The following is a 17,611-nucleotide window of genomic DNA, read 5'->3' as shown; positions in this document are numbered from 1 at the left end:
AAACTAATGCCGGTGAGAAGRTATCCGTTAATGGCGACCGTTATTGCGGCTCGATAACCGACAATGATGACTGAAATTAATGCCGTTACAACAACAAAAACAACTGAAATTAATGCTTGTGATCTCGACGCCATTTGGTTTCAACAAGACGTCTCCACTGCCCACACATCGCATTAATTATACTATACTAGAACACTTTGGTGATTAGATAAATTGACGTTTTCTAATAAGAAGATCTAATAATAGCCCACCGTTAAMTATTTTTTGTGGAGATATGTAAAGTTTAAAATCTATGCGGACAAGCCGGTTTCGATTCAGGCCTTGGATCAAGATATGACTAGTGTCTTTCGCCAATTACCAGTCGATATGCTCGAACGAGTCATCCCAAATWTGTCTCAACGGTCATTATTTGAAAGAGATAATCTCCAAAAAATAAATCCCAAATAATGTTCATTCGAATTTCTGTGTTTTATTTTCAAATCATGGAATCATCCTTTAGTATGTTATGCTGTCAAAGCTTCTACACATTATTTGAATGTTCTATTTAAAAAAAATTAAAAAAAAAAAATTGGAGCTCTCTCAAATGATGGTATGATTTATGGGAAATATTATCATCACACTTTCTCATTATATAGAAATTAGATTAGTCAACTGGATTCGAATCGTTTACCTATCGCAATAAATTGTCTTTAATATTTTATACTTATCGGTTAAAAATTGAAGCTGATTTTGCAGTAGCAATAAATGGCACACTGCATGCCTCTTGCTTGGCTGGTATGTGGGTTTATGGAACTAAATGCGCCTTTTCCTCAAGGTTTCCCTTTTTGTTGCGAAAACATAAAACACATGTTTTAGACAACATTAATTTTTCAATGTGTGGCAGTTCGTTATGCGACCGCGCGACAAAATCGACATACATAAATGGGGAACAACGCAGCAATAATTAATTTTTAGACACAACTATGCACAAATAGATGTGTATGAGGATGTGTGCATGTGAATATGGTCCATGTTAGGGTTGTTTGTTGTCATTGCCACTAAATGCAAATTGTCGCTGCAACACCAGTAATTAATTGCACATCTACATGTACTGTTATATAGCGGACTGCACTGCAAAGCGAAGCGAGTGCAAACCTACATGCCTATATATTATGTAAAACTGTTACATTAGTTGCTATGTTTTGCATTCGCTATGCATTGTTGTTGCAATAAAATGAAATTTGAAAGAAGAACGCACACAGCTTTGCGTTAGAAGCTTTTGTTTGCATTATTATTATTATTTTTGTTTTTGTTGCTGCCTCAATTGTTCAATTACTGTCATCAGTAGCACAGAAACGGTTTAGCAGCGCCGCTCTAAATTCTAGCGACCGAAAAGACCACTGAGGATATTCATATGGCCACATGGTAGTTTTGCGCACAAAACCGATATGTAACTGTATGTACTATGCATACATATATAAATTCGAAAARATTTATGTATCTGTACGCATTTTTGTATATACTCGTAACTCAAATAATGTGGCTCGATGCAACAAATAAAAGACAATGATAATGGTTGCCACACCGTATGTTCTGCTAACATAACAAAGCCTATGCTTGTACATATGTATGCATGTATTTGCCATTTTATGGGGTATAATTCAAAATTTTGCGCTTTTTACAAAGAAAAATCTTTCTATAGTATATGGTTTCCATAATGTCATACATAACAGACACACATTTTTAATACRAAACGTTTGGGCCTTCGATTCATTAAGCGTTTCAGAGAGTTTTCGAGATAYCGACCTGAAATTTTGCATACTTCYTTTTCTCATCAAGAAGCGTATATATATGCCACATATGTACATATATGCCAAATWAACTGATCGATCCAACGTAAGCCCTTGTGCGTAAACATTTTTTTATTTAACAAGTGATCTTCATGAAATCCGGCATATATCATTTTCCAAGGCAAGGCAAGCTTTAATCTACCAAATCGGAATCTGAACAATATAATATATTGCTGACATATAAACTAACTGACGAAAATCAAGATACGTATATTTTTAACCTCTTTATGATGTGTCAAATTGAGTAAAAATCAATTAACAGTTGTCAAAAAATAATGCCTCATTGAAAACCGCATATSCAACAGAAACACCGGTCATAAGATCCCATAGAAAAGTATACATACTTATATTGCTTTTTTCTTTTTTGCTCCCAAGAATTTCTTTGTATAGGTGCTGCCTTAATTACACAGCACAACAGCTAATCTGGGGGGTTAGAAATTTCAAGTCAGGGTGATGGTACTAGGTCAGCATAGTAAAACCCTCAAAGGGTTTGGCGTTCGTATATGTCAGTTTTTTTGTATGACCTTTTAAACTTTTTCCTTATTTCCCATGGTTTTTCATCTTAACAAATTATTTTTTTCCAATCAGGCGTACTAAATGGTCCAGATATACGAAAGCTGATTAAAAGTGACGCATTCAACAATATTTTGATTGACGGTGAGTTGAATGCATGGCAGACAATCAAAGAAGTAATAGAAGGCTTGTTGGGAAAGCATCGTTCTAACAACTACACTGTTTCAGTCGCAAGGCTGTAAAGAGCATTCCCGGAAAAATTTTTTTTTTTTTTTTATGTTTTTGCCAAAATGTTACAATTAAGCGAAAACACATCAAGATAAGGAAAAAAGGGATCATAAGGTCATTAGGTCATAAAAAAAACTGCCACATACGAACACCAAACCCAATGAGGGTTTTACTATACTGACCAAGTAAAATCACCCTGACTTGGAACTCTTCACCCCCCAGACAATAATCCCAAAAATGTTCCACAGAGGAAAAAGAGGTCCACAAATATTTTCGAGTTCCATCTAAATATATACTTTATATGTATATCAAGGAGTGATGTTAAAGGAAAGCTTGATTTTGACTTGATAAACCCCGAGATGTAAACCTGAGTTGAAGCAAAATTTTAATGATTATTGTTGGCCTACCATCAGGAGCCAAATGAAAACTGTGGAAGTAAAGAACCCAATAATTTACATATGTATTCTTTACGTAACTATAAATACAAAATCTACTTCGGTTTATCGATTTTTTCTTTATTGTCTGATTAAATTCTACAACATCTCTAGAATATTATCCCAAACTTTCAGGTTGATCCTAGTAATAGTTTCAGAGATACAGAACTTGTGCGCTTGAGGCTAGCTAGGTTTCTCGAGAACTACTCAACCGATCTTCATAAATTTCTACACAGGTCTTTGAGACACAAGTTAAAGACTTGGATGAGGATTTTTTTTTCGATTACAACTATATGATGAAAATAAATGCCTCAAAATTTGTGTTGAAATTTTAATTTTTTTGTAAAAATTTCTGCCAAAAATCGAGGGTTAATTTTTTTCCCCTCGTCCAAGTTCTAAGTTAAGGTTTTAACTAAACACGTTTTCTTTTTTCAATTAGATGATCCTGTGGGGAATTATTCTCCCAACGCGGATGCATATTTTTTCCGAGAATCACCGGAAGTGGTGTCACAATGGCCGAGTTTAAATTTTCTTTTTCCCAAAAAATAGAATTTCTTTCTTAATAGTGTAACAATAAAAAATCTAACAAAATATTTAATTTTTTGTATAAAAAAAAGTTGTTGAAAAAGCTGTTTTTTACCCGAGAAATCCATGTAACCTCTTAAAAATCGTTTGTAAACTTTTTTTGTTGCAAAAATTATGCTGCTTTTATTAAACTTATGGGTATTAGTTACTTAAATTGCTTGAGCTAGTCGGGTAAAAAATGTTTGAGGTTCATTAAAATGAAAGACAATCGCGAGTCTGATAAAGGCACCTATTTAAAATATTCCCAGTACGTCACAGTATGCTTGCCTCACCTTTTAAAGCTCGTCCATAATTTGCTCTTTGTTACAGTAGCAGCGGTAGCGGTGTSTGCGGCAGAAGCATAATTTAATTTGCATTCCCCACATTCTATTCTATTAAAAAGCTGTATGTGTGTGCGCCAAGTACGTTATTGTAGTGCTTTCCGTTCCAGCGCTTTTTTCAAGTWAGCTTGAACAACACATACATACATACATATGTATATACATATATTTCAGTACTGAAATACATATGTATGTGGGTACTTTTTTAATATTTCACAAATGAGTCGCGTTGTTATATGTTCATTCGCATTTTGCCATGCGCCGGAAATCATGAATTCCAAAAATGCCAAAAAGCAAGAACAATGTGCACAGAGCACGCTGTGCGCCATTAGCGCCGAAAGAAATTGTACTGCTTTATTAATATTTGTATTTTTATTGTACGATCTCGCAAACTGACATATTAGTGCACACACTTATTAACATTTTTTTTATAAAATATAAAGGAAAAACACTGGCGAATTCGCATTTTTAGCGTGAAATTATGGACCATGTGCAAATTCCATTCTTTTATGCCAAGCTGTAAATATTTTTTATGAAGTGGTGCCGTATGTGACACATTTTGTAGATGCCGCTTAATGCATTCCGCTSCAAACGGCTGGGAGTACTGTACGGCGTAACCTACCTTTAAGTCAACACACATACACCGTTTTACTCGTTATGCAATATGGCGTAAAGGAAGAATTTCAATTCCACATTGTTAGTCAAATGCTTGTGGGAAAATAACGCACGGAAAAATTCCAATTGGTGCCTTTTTTGTTCTTATATGTTGGAGAAAAGCTACGAATTTCGCTTATACATATGTATGTATATGTATATGTAGTATATATAAAATTACAACAGTTTTCTTTGAGTGTAGTGTATATAATTCAACTTTAATTTGATATATTTTTGATACTTTAGCGTGTAGCCTGAATCTAAACTGAGAAGAAATTGTTTGCGATACCTTCATGAAATTCGCAGAAGAAAATATCTTTCGTTGTTAAAGAAGGGGTGAAATTGATTTCCTTCCCCAACATTAAAATAGGCGTGAAAGAGAATTAGAGTCAACGTGAAGTTGGCTGAGGTTGCCATTAACAACAGTTGAAACATTGGGAATAGTGATCAAGTTCTTGAACTGTGAAAGCGCTCTAAAAATATCTTATTTTCTTGACATTAAATACCCACCACAAAATTATTGCGATTCCGATTACATATTATATTTCAGTAATACTGGAGGATGGAGTTATGTGTAGAAGTTCACGCAAGTGAGGAAAGTTCTCTGATCGCCGTTCACTTGGGAGTGGCCAGAAACKATTCTTTTACATATGACTCAAGCAGCTCACGACTTCCGGTCCTTGACCAAGTATCCTCTGGGTCRCCTAAGAATCCGTTTGAAGGCGAGCTAAAGTGAGAAGGCGAAACATTCCCTGCAWAGGGTTGTGCGCTGGGTTTGGGACCCGCCACGTAAAAAAACCAACCCAATGAAAGCGCACCAACAGCCTCGGCTGAGCGACCCCACTTTTGATGACGACCATGGCAAACGAAATAAGGACTACGAATTGAGGGCGTGCACCTGGAATGTCCTGTCCCTTAATTAGGAAGGTGCCGCTGCCCAGCTGGTTGATGTCCTCGTAAAACTAAAGGCTGACATCACCGCCGTCCAAGAAATGCGATGGACGGGACAAGGACAGAGATGAGTAGGTCCTTGTGGCATTTACTACAGTGGCCATATAAAGGAGCACACGTATGATGTGGGATTCGTGGTGGGAGAGAGACTCTTTCGCCGAGTACTATCATTCACCCCGGTGAATGAACGTTTAGCCACAATCCGCATCAAAGCGAGGTTCTTCAACATACCGACGTAAGAGAAGGACGATGTGACCAAAGATGAATTTTATGAGTGCTTGGAAAGCACTTATGAGAGCTGACCCCGCCACGATGTTATAATCGTGCTTGGCGACTTTAACGCCAAGGTGGGCAAAGAATTTTTTTTTGGCACTACGGTCGTTAAATTCAGCCTCCACGAAAACATCCCCAAATGGGTTGAGGCTTATCGACTTCGCCGGGGCCCGAAATATGGTTATCTGTAGTACTAGATTCCAGCATAAGAAGATACATCAAGCTACGTGGCCGTCTCCGGATCGAAAAACCACCAACAAGAGCGATAGATAGATAGATAGACGAAAGACACGTCTCCAGTGTTTCAGATGTGCGTGCGCTCCGCGGTCCTAACATCGACTTTTACCACTATCTTGTTGCAGCTAAGATTCGCACGCACCTCTGTGCAACAAAAAACGCACGCCATCAAACACAAGGAAGGTTCGACGTCGAGAAGCTGCAATCACAACAGACAGCCGAACGATTTTCTACTCGGCTTACACTCCTGCTCTCTTAGAGCTCTCGTCAACAACTCGGTATAAGGGAACTGTGGGACGGCATTTCAAACTCCTTACGTGCAGCTGCAACCGAAACCATTGGTTTTCGGAAAGTACAAAAGAACAGCTGGTACGACGAGGAGTGCCGTGTCGCAGCGGAGAGATCGACCACAACACGTGCGGGATGGGATAGATACCGAGAGTTGAAGAGGCAAGCGAGACGCATTTCTAGACAAAAAAATAAAGAGGCCGAGATGCGTGAGTACGAAGAGCTTGATAAGCTGGCCGATAGAGGTAATGCTCAAAAATTCTACGAAAAAATGCGGCGGCTTACATAAGGTTTCAAGACCGGAGAATACTCTCGTAGAACCCCCTAAGGTGATCTAGTCACCGATGCCCAGAGCATACTTAAATTATGGAGGGCACACTTCTCCAGCCTGCTGAATGGCAGTGAACGCACAACGCCAGGAGAAGGCGAACCCCATTCCCCAATCGATGACGATGGAGCAGACGTTCCATTGCCCGACCAGGAAGAAGTTCGAATAGCAATTACCCGTCTGAAGAACAACACAGCAGCGGCGGCCGATGGATTGCCGGCCGCGCTATTCAAACACGGCGACGAAGAACTGATAAGGAGCATGCATCAGCTTCTTTCTAAAATATAGTGGGACGAAAATTTGCCCAACGGTTGTAATTTAAGTGTACTCTGCTCAATCAAGTTATAATTTTTCTACTTCGGAGCTATAGACTAAAAAATATTCTTCAAATGCATTTAACGCCTTTATCTTGCATGGATACTTTCGTCATATGATATCCGCTTGGCAACCGTATATCAAAATTCACATCATGCATTGCTATCGGGTACTAACCACATTCAACGTAGCAGCCATTCGTTATACAATGCTTATTATCCATTAGCTTTTACACCCTTTCTAATAGTGCAAAGATATATAATATAGAAACATTTTTTTACATAGAATTGTATAAACGATCATTGTGGCGAGCTGAGTTGATTTCTCCGTGTTCGAAATTAGCTGTCATATAAACTGAACGATCAAAATGAAGTTTAAAGTTCTTGTATAGAAAACCTMTTTATATAATATATTATAGCTTCACGAAATTCGGCATGGATTATTTCCAAAGGCAACGGTCTCTTCTCCGAAGAAATTGCTCAAATTAGACCACATATTCATAAAGCAATCATAACAACTGAACGATAAAAATCGATCCTCAGAAAATTTAGCTCGTTTTTTAAGGCAACACTGAAGTTTCCGAATAAATCTGTCAGATTGGAACACTATCACAATTAGCTGCCTCCAAATCGACGGAAGACAATCTAATTTTCGGGTGGAAACTTATTTATTTATTTTTCGAAGTAATCGAAGCTTAAGTTTCCTAGTAGGACTACTTACAACTCTTAATAACTTTACTGGCGAATGATACGCGGGCAATATCCTAAACGTAAGTCATAACTAGAACCATAAATTCAGAGCTAACATAATTCTAATGACTACTTAATGCGTCTGTTAATTACAATATCTTCTATTTACTAAATTGCTTATTCATAGTCTCTTGAAAGTTTTCAGCAAAATTATTTATATCACAGTTTTGCTTTAAATTTAAAGAGGTCAATGCACTTGATACCCTTTAAACCGCACATATAACACGGTATAAAGATAGCAGCAAAAAAAAACAACAACAACAAATAATATAAAAAAGAAAAAGTAGAGTATAAAAATCAAATAGCAACAAAAATACAATAGAATGGCAGGGAAATAGACTAAAATAAATCTACGCTAGCTGCCATTGTCTGCGCACTAAAAAGTATCTAACAGATACTTTCACCACAGGCAAATAGACGCGCGCCAAACCGTAGAACGCGCGGCCGGCCTGCAGTTTGGCTTGCATGCAATGTGGCAGACATAAAGCTTTAAAAAGCGCACATAGAAGAGGAAATAGAAAATCTCAATGAATGTAAAATAGAGAAAAACCACTCGGAATGAACGAGCTTGTATGTGTACGTGACGTGGACAGAGAGTGAGAGATTGCTGCGGGGTCAGGCATGGCATTGCAGCGCAGTTGCATGGAACAGCTGGATGCTACGGCACGATGGCGTTGCAATATTGCAGGCAAATGTTGCAGTCATCACAACAGCAACAACAATAAAACTGAACGGTGAGTGAATGGTAGCATAAAAAATAGAAAGAACTCATAAAGCACACTGCCACGCCGCTGTGGATGCTGCGAATTGACGTGGGCGAGATGTGCGCTCTAGAGGCGACTGTGACAACGAGCATGTTAGGGGGCGGAGATCGGAACACTCTTGGCAAACGCAGTACTACTAGGCTTAGCAGCGCGGCAATGAAACAGTCGGCTGCCTTCCAGTCTGCGCCACATTCACCGTCAATGCCACTCTGCTGCTGCCACTTCCATTGATAGTGCAACGCCACACAAACTCACCGGTGCCGCCGCCACCTCCTGCAACAAGCCGTCATTTGCCAGCACACATCTGCTCGAATGAGTGTGCACATGGCTGCGCGCATGATTGCAACTGCGGTTGATTGCAATGTGCGCCATGTGAATAGTGCAAATATTAAAAGTGCAAGAGCAAACTGCCGCAGCCATGCAAAAAACTTTAAATATACACGTGCTGATGTGACTGTGTGTGTGTGTGTGTTTGGGCACAACTTATGGCATTTGCAAATTATTTTCGTTTGTTGCACATAGGCGTCATACGCTAACGAATCCCGCAACATCAGACACACGTTCGTTTTAAGTTATTATGTGGGCGCCCATGTTGCATGCAACACTGCGCTTATTCCCCATACAGTGTGCACTTTTTAAAGTCTGCATAGTTGTGTGCGTAGCGTTGCAAGCCATTTGGTTTGCCACATGTGGCTCCTTTGTACACTAAGAGTTAGAACAAACATTACAACATTGCAATTGTGCTTTGCTTTATTGCATTGTTGGCACACAACACCACCTCATGTGCGCGAACATTTACAATAACCCCWATATGCARCATTTGTGGCACCTCAGCGCTGTGGCACATCCACTACTCTACGTGTTGCAGATGGCGCGCCACATTGAAGCAGACAAACGCGGCACAAACTCATCTCCTACACTCGCTCAACTGTTGTCATCTGCAGCATGGCCGCAACGCGTCTGCGCCTCGCGATATTGCGTTAATAAAAAAACTGTAGAATTTTTTCGAAATTTAAYATCGCACAGATTGATTTGAATGCCATAACTTCTAGTTCGCACCGTTATTTAGCTACATAGCAGTATTACAGTATTACGACTTAGGCCATGTTGCCTTGCCACCACATTCACTATGTGAACCGTATCAGTGTATGCAGGGGCTTCACTCAGCTGCAGTGGCGCGTTGTTTCCACAATGGCACTGTCAATGCCACACCAGGCACATGCGCACACATGGTAGGCAACTACCGCCTGCAACAATGCAACACCAGCGCTTTTATCGCATTTTTCCAGCGCAGGCAATATTCATGTGCAACAGCCTCCAGTATTTTACCGATAGCAGTTTTTGATCAATATAGAGGAAAAAAATATGGATTGAATGGAAAAATTTTGGCGATGTGATAAATGATTTAGTCCTCTGAAAGTAACCAAATTCTCAAAAGGTGCGAAATTCAATATGTGAGGGTATTTTGAAAACAAGGTCAACGAGGTGATATGCTGAATGTGTAGATACTTTATGAGGTGCACTAATATGTCTGCCGAAATTTTCAATGCATATATAATATAACAAAATTATACGTATACCTGTCTATATTATGTATCGTTCTTGATCTGAAAAACTGGGATGRACCTACACATAACGGTGTTCCTTTTTTTCCTTGTTATCAGAGAGAAATGCTMATATCTCGCTTTAACCWATTTGAACAAACATTTGGTTTTGTGGATTTTGTGAAAAATTAAATGTTCTACAAACTGCTCTCTTACGTCTTTTTCGCAAACTTAAATGCTTAAAACGTATTAAGGGTTAAAGCTTGACTCTTTTAAGGCACACTTGTTTTGTCTTTTGAATTTCATAACTCAATGGAAAACATTATTTTAAATTACAGAAAGCTCTTCGTCTTGTAGAAAATGTATTGCTCCACAAAATACTAATTTTTCGGTTAAGTTAAGCGTTACCAGATTTTCATCGTCAAAAATCAAAAATTATATAATAATAAAAATAACAGATACACATATTTATCGGGCTGGGTGTAGCAAATCTCATGGCAAATTTAATATTCCCTGTTGAGACACCAAACCTATTTGATTTCTATGTGCTAAAATCGTGTAAAAGTGAGATATAAATTCTTGAAAATACTAAAAGATATCAAAAAACTGTAAGTTCTAAGAGCTCTTAAGCTCTTTTACTCAAACAGATCTTAACAGGAAACTCAATAGAATTCTACCAGCGTTGCTGAAGTATTGGACAGTATGCAATCCATTGACATCCAGGAAGATGAACTCGAGCCATTGTAACAGCTATCAGCGCCTAAAATAGTATCGGCAGAGGAGAGAAACAAGAGCATCAAAATGTGGCAACAGTGGTGGCAATCCACATCCCGTGGGCGCTGAACCAACAGACTTATTCCAGACATCCACCTGCGGATAGACAGATGACATGGGGACCTGGATTTCCATCTGACACAAATACTTACTTTAGAAGCTACMTTTACAGATTCCACAATAACGTTAGTCCGGACGGTCCAACGTGTACAAAGTACACAGAAGACTCTGAACTAAAAATCACACCCGGTGGTAGTTTTAGTGTKTCAGTCGACTGATAAATGRAAAGCTGTTAGCGAGGCGCCTGCTTTCATAATTTCTAAACTGAAACTTTTCAACAGATAAGTATTTCCCTTCCGTTTACAAATTTCGAAAACTGAAGAATTTATTGTTATTTTCGGATTTTCATGGTGCGCAGTAATATAATATATATTATAGTACGACAACAGCCATCATCAACTTGGAATTTATTTCGCTGTTCGCAGCAAAAATCGCAAACTTTGAACTTTTGCTAAGCGATAAAAAATATGAAACTGAGATATATAAAAGGAAAACCTCAAGCGAAGAAGTAATCCGCGATTCGCGTACAAACCGCATCTAAATTGTTGAGGGAACCCTCTCCGCACAACCTATGTATTGTAAAACTTTAATTACACAAAGACAAACTGAACAGAGAATCGTTTAATTTTCTAGAGAAGAAGAAATTAATTCGCCGCAGAGTACATACAAAACAAGAAAGAACATAGAAATTGTTTAAATAGTTAATACACTACACTCACATACACGTACACACATAAACGGACAAAAGAAGAAGAAACGACATTGGAAAACAATTGCAGCAAAATTAATTGGCAGTTCCGTGTTTTAATTGAAAAAGAAACGGAAGACTGGTGGGGCAAAAAAATAAAACAAAATAATAGAAGAGGGCTTAAGAAGAACGGGCTTAAAACAAGAAAAACAGCATTGCTGCATGTGCCGATCTGCAATTGTTGCAGAAGAAAGGTAAGCAAGTAATGAAAAATAAATTAAAGATTTGCAAGCAAAATTAAAAATACAAAAAATAACATACATATGGACATATGGACAATATAAAATGAAATTCAAAAGAAGTGGACGAAACAGAGGAAATGCAGTCGGTAATGGAATAGACAATAAACTTTGAGAGAGTGCAGCAGAAGCAGCAGAGTAAAATGAACGCCATTGTGGTTTCTGCAATAAAAAATAATAATGAACACCAGCACAACAAATAGAATACTAGAAATCTTAGTTGCGCCAGTAGATTAAAAGCAAAACTGGGAACCGTAATAAATTGTATAAGAAAATGGTGAAAGTCGGCGGAGTGCAACATGTGGCGAGGGGCCTGGAAAGAATGTGACAAACGAGATACAGCATGCAGACCAGCCACGCTCCACGCTCCACTGCACGAATAACGGAGAAATGCATTAAGAAGAGCGCATCATCACACACACACCCAGACACACAGAGTGCTACAAGTAGTTCACATGCCGAGCTCTAGTACAGGATGAGCAGCTATTGGACGAAAGCATAGGCAAGAGGGCAACTTGGGATGCCCTTAGAGCGTCTTGACAATTACAATACAAGCGAATTGCAGGAGAAATAAATAAAAATACAACAACAATCTCATTGGTATGCATTAAGTATTTCAATAATAGAAAGCAAAATATTGCAATAAGATGGAGTGCCGAAGCGCTAGTGACGGCCGCTACGACGTACAGCTTACAACAACACAGCGCCTCGGTTCAACAGTTGGTCAGCAACAGCCAGCAATGATGGCGCATAAGTGCCCCATTCTTATTTGAGCATACTTCGTCGTTATGCTCGTGTTGGCAGGAATGATTACATATATAAGCACATAATTATATGTATGTGTGTGCCTGTGTGTGTGAGTGCGCTTGTACTGTGCCGAAAGGAATTGAAATTGAAGGCGATTTGAGTAGGAAGCCACAAGTAGTAATGGAGCATTGTTGACTTGCACCAGAATTTCTTCGTTAAGTATGCCCAGATAAGAAAGTGCTTGTGAGTTTTCATTAAATAATTGTGTGTTGAGCGCGCTGAATTGAAAATGTAAAAATGGAATGTAGAAATAAAAAACAACTTTAGTCTGGCATTAAGTTCATACACATAACTACCGACAATTGAAATAACAAGCAGTAAGAAGAAAACCGCAGCAGTGAAGATGAGACTGAAAGCAAGCGACAGCCAACGAAGCTGTCGAGAGTGGCTGAGTTAGCAACAATATAGTGGGTGTGAAAGCAGAACTGTTTAAAGAATTAGACTCGAAAATAAAGAAGTCCCACTGTCATCCATGTTCTTCTCGAAATTCCAGCACCAAGTTCAATATAATAACCATGAAGGAAACGAAGAATATTCGATACGAATTATATTATAATAGTGTTAAACATATAAAAGATTCCACATTAACGATCAAAATGAATGAACTCCGAAAGTACAGCCTTTGGCCGGACAAAATCCGGGTCAGTTCCGATAACGTAGAGCCTATTGTAGGACGCCACTGACACCACTSTCCTTATGGTCCGAYYACGCTGAAACTGCGCGTTTCMTGGGCCTACTATYGGATGACCTCGATKACAACTTATCTTAKTCTTACCACCAAAGTGGCACAGCTAGTGCTAATTGAACCCGAAATACAACAGGGCTGTACTCCTACCTAGCTTCCTACCACCCTAACAGGGACTAAGCAGATAACCGTTACATAAGTGTGAGAAGGAAGTCCAGGTCTCACTGAAATTGTCTGCTTTTCCTGTACCAGAGCTTTAACTAAGTTCGACCAAAAGAGTCACACTTGCATTGTACATGAAAACAGTGTTCACCAAAAAATATAGATACATTCATAATTATTCTTAATTGCTTTTACAACTATCTATATTTTTCTATTTCTTCCTACATTGTCATTGACTTTAATTGTGAAAGCATATAATTTGCTTTTTATACGCATTTCGTAGCAATAAAAAATAAAATATGCATCTGTGTGAAATTGGGATGTCACAGTTGGTCATGAATGCGGTCCCACCGACCGACGCCTTCACGCGCCAATGCCTCTTGCCCAGCTCTGTGCCTGGTGTGAATTGAGTTGTAGCGGCAGATATTTATGCTATGTGCTTTCAATGCTTCTATGCATAATAATTGTTGGAATTCTGCGCATTGCCATCGTGTCGTTACTGCTGCTGATGACAACACTGATGAACTTCAAGTAAACTTGCTGATTTTAATTGCATAACGACAAGAAAACGAATAGCAACAACACAATGACATGAATGTCAAGACAAGCGAAGCTGCGAACAACAAGCGAAGCTGCGAACAACAAGCGATAAGTGGACCAGGCGACTAACGACTGCTGCACAAACGAACACGCGCACACACGAACACTCAGTTGACGGGATCGCCAGACGACATTCGAGTAATAAATAGAAATTCCACAGCTGTGAAGTTGGCAAAAAGAGCGGAAAAAAATAGACGCGCACATAAATTCCCAACATGTTTTGAGCATTAAATTATGTGCCTTCTTGCAGCTGCTCCTTCTTCTTCGCCTGCAATGAAAACGAGGCGATAATAATTTTCACAGTTCATCAACAAAGCGCACACCCAGGCATACACATACATACAAGCTCGGTTTTATAATTTAAATAATAATAGAAAAAGAAATGCGGAAAATAGTTAGCCTCAAAAATAGCTCAAGCAGATAGCTGGCTGTAGTAAGCGTTGGTTTAATAAAGAGATAATTGCAGCTGTGGCTGCAGTGTTTGAAGCACCAGCGAACTCGTTGCCGCTTCAGTTTTGCAAGGCGCTGAAAAGTATCATTGATAAGCAGCAGTTGCCTAACATCATCGCGTTATCAGATATGGGTCCAATTCTTAGTGCATTGATATTGCTGGTTGACTACTGGCAGTCTCACAAAGAGAGGCCTAACTCGACAAATTTAGCATATTCTGGAATGGCGGCTATTAGTTTCATCTATGAATTCACCTTTATATTTTAACGGCGCGAGAACAACATCTTTCAAATTTTACATACTGAGCTCGACCCACACTCCTCTACTTTCAGTAGATTGCAGACGTGAAATTTTTGTTTTTCTGTTTTGCCAGTTAAATAACGTTTGCAGATTGTATTTAACCAACTTCTTCTAGTCTAATCGTTAAGAAAGATACAAAGTAGCCTCAAGAACTTAGTATGAAGGTGAATCTTAAAGATTTTGTTTGGAATCTACCATACCTATTTTAGGACTAATAATCGTTTCTTATGCTATTTTGTATCCTTTGGTATCGATGAAATGAATTTCTAATTGAGTTAGTGAAGCGTTGCAGTAATGATTTCAATCCTGAATAGTCTAATGTAAAGCGAATTGCGGTAGGTACCTGTATATAAGATTGGATGTCTGACGACGCACATAGGGTTTTAGGGGATCTAATGTGAAACCAATGTGACTAAAATGCACTCACTCTATTAGGTCCTCTCTGAACCATCCYGCGAGTTATATGYGCAACTTCCGAGACATCGTCAAGAAACTCTGGATCGATATTTGCTACACCTTTCTATAGTCTGTTTTGCCTCTACCCCTTGGCAGTCTCTAAAATAGTCATTGTATGATATCCCCAGTTTATTAATAAGACGGTGACCTGTCACTGTGTTTGTGATTCTTTGAACTCAAATAATTCACCATGGATATTACTATGTTCTGGAATCCATTGCAGATTTATTGAGGAATTGATGCTGAATCCACTTCGAGGTCAAGATATCATTCACTGCCGTCGATGAAACCCTAATATGCTTTACAATTTGAAGGTTTTTAAGAAACAGATTTCCGGCAATTTGCTGTTTGATAAACAAAAGAAGAAAAAGCGTAAATGGTTTCATCAGCAGTTGTTCTGTTACTTAGGAAAATAATCCAAGCAAAATTAGGAAAGAAAAAAAGTTCAGCATTAAAAGACTTTGCTATATACTTGTATTATACTGGTCCGACATGAGCAGCTCAACTCCAATGCAGTTAGTTATTTTTTATTATGAAAAATATCGGTATCTTTATTTTAATTCTCAGACCTGTAATTAGAACTTTATACTGAGTCACTGCACTGCGCATTAATTGGTTGCATGGAAATCAAGCGATGCTTGATGCTGTGCTACATGCGATTTAAGAAATTCTAACTACATGAGATCATTCTACAGCTAACCTTTGAATATTTAAATATATGTGTGTGCTTTCCTTGCCCATATGAAAAGCACCAGTTGTTCTAACTTAGCAACGAATGAATAGTTTGATGACTTTTCTCTCACTTTAATTAACATGCTGACGTTACCACATTTCCATTTATGCATGCATTTAGAATGCTAATTTTACAGTTGAGTTTACTCACTCAATCATTCTTACTCATACATACATGTATATGTACATATATACGAGCAACGCGCACACAAACGCACAACTGGCTCGTTTGCGAATCAGAAATACTCGCCTTTTCAGCAATTACTTAGCTCTGTCTGTTGCTCACTCATAGCTCAGCTGTTCGTTTTTCCGTCTATTTGAACTTGTGAAACGGTTTCAGATGCCGCCTAACCAGGCATTAAATTACATTTACAAATAACTCAATTGTGCAAATGTTTCAAATGATTTTATGGTGAAAATTTACCTGTAATGAGAAAAAGAAAAGAACAAAATTAGAAAAATAATTAGCCAATTAGGTTAGTGAGTTACTAGATATATAGCACATTGCGTAGAATAAAATCTAAATGTGTATGGAAGAAAATTGTTAAAGAATGAAATATTGCAGTAGATAAATAAAGAACTTAAATAATTTATAGTCTTTTTAAATTTTTTGACTTTATGTTTTTGGGTTTTCTCATATGAAAGTGAGCTTTGAGAGGATCTATCAATTTCGCTACGTTGTTAAAATCTACCCGAAACTTCAAAGCTAATTTTTTAATGTTGCTACTTATAATCGCTTATCGTAAATTCTCAAATTGTTTCACGTCTATTTCTTTTCTTCTGCTGCTTTGCTATATTTCAAATCACTCTTTCTGGTATTGCACAAAACGCACACAAGCGTAACTCCATTTGACCTTTGTGGCATTGTGATGGGCTGCATATCGTTGACAGGAGTCACTTTTTACGGCTTTCCCACAATTCGGTTTTTTTTTACGTATTGCTGTTGAGTGCTGCTTTTTCATTTCCGATCTTTCTTTCACATTTTCTTTAATAAGAATTCTTATGAAGGTGACGTGTGCGCGCATGTGTTCGTGATTAGTAGACTGTAAATGTCGGCATTCTTCAATTCAAATTAGACAGAAAAAAGACAAAGTTTTGGTTGTGTTATTATATCAGACTTCTGGATCATTAAGTAACATGACAGCTGTTGAATTTTATACTAACAGCAAAAGAACAACAACAACAGAAAGTGAAGATTTCAAATTGCATATAATAAATCTTTGATACTGCCAACTCCTAATGAAATTAAGACAAACTTACTTCAGATTAGTGGCAACGCTGTGCTAATTAATTTTGTATAACCTATCTTATAAAATATTTAAGGGTGAATTTAAGTCAKTTTAATTTCATTTTATTTTATTTTTTATACACTGAGACTCCCCAAACCTATCCTTGCCACTTCGAGTCGAGTATCCCTACACAAAAAGATTCGAAACGAATCAAATTCTAATTTGCGCCATTGTGCCAACTTAAGCAACTGCTACACTTTGGACCGAGTGCATTGAACGGAAGCAGAAATGAAATTACTCAGATGCTACCACCTGAAAATCGCACGCACATAACTTGGAGGAATTTTCAATAAACTC

The sequence above is a fragment of the Bactrocera latifrons genome, unplaced genomic scaffold, assembly GCF_001853355.1.
Source record: "Bactrocera latifrons isolate USDA-ARS-PBARC rearing strain unplaced genomic scaffold, ASM185335v1 scaffold_492, whole genome shotgun sequence".
Classification (NCBI taxonomy): Eukaryota; Metazoa; Arthropoda; class Insecta; order Diptera; family Tephritidae; genus Bactrocera; species Bactrocera latifrons.
The sequence above is the reverse complement of the archived record's forward strand: the minus strand, read 5'-3'. Positions refer to the sequence as shown.